A 542-nucleotide genomic window follows, 5' to 3' on the forward strand; every position below is an offset into this window, starting at 1 on the left:
GGACGAGGGGGAATGGTTTGAAGCTGCGCCAGGGCAGGTTTAGGTTGGACATTAGGAAAAACTTCTTCACCCAAAGGGCTGTCAGGCTCTGGAAGGGGCTGCCCAGGGAGGTGGTCAAGTCCCCATCCCTGAAGGGATTTAAAAGAAGGATGGATGAGGTGCTGAGGGCCAGGGTTTAGTGGTGGGATGGCAGGGGGAGGTTAACGGTTGGACTCGATGATCTCAAAGGGCTTTTCCAACCAAAGTGATGCCATGATTCTATTTCAGTTGCGGGAACGTTTGCTCCAAGTGCGAGTTTGGAGCCGTGTAGTCCTGTAACGGCTCAGACCTCCACACGAGGCAGTGACAAAGCTCAAGGACGGAGGTGAGCGGGCATCTCGGTTCACGAAGGCCTGATCCGCGCCCAGACGAGGGGGGCGAGGTCTTGCCCGGGAGCCGCGGCTCTGCCTCCTCCAGCCCAGACCCTGCGCGGGTTCCTCCTCCCGCAGGGCAGGTGCCGGCCCGGGCAGCTCAGCCTGCAGGCCAGGGGGAGCTCAGCCCCC

This window comes from Egretta garzetta, unplaced genomic scaffold, assembly GCF_000687185.1.
Source record: "Egretta garzetta isolate BGI_Z169 unplaced genomic scaffold, ASM68718v1 scaffold140, whole genome shotgun sequence".
NCBI classification, from domain to species: domain Eukaryota; kingdom Metazoa; phylum Chordata; class Aves; order Pelecaniformes; family Ardeidae; genus Egretta; species Egretta garzetta.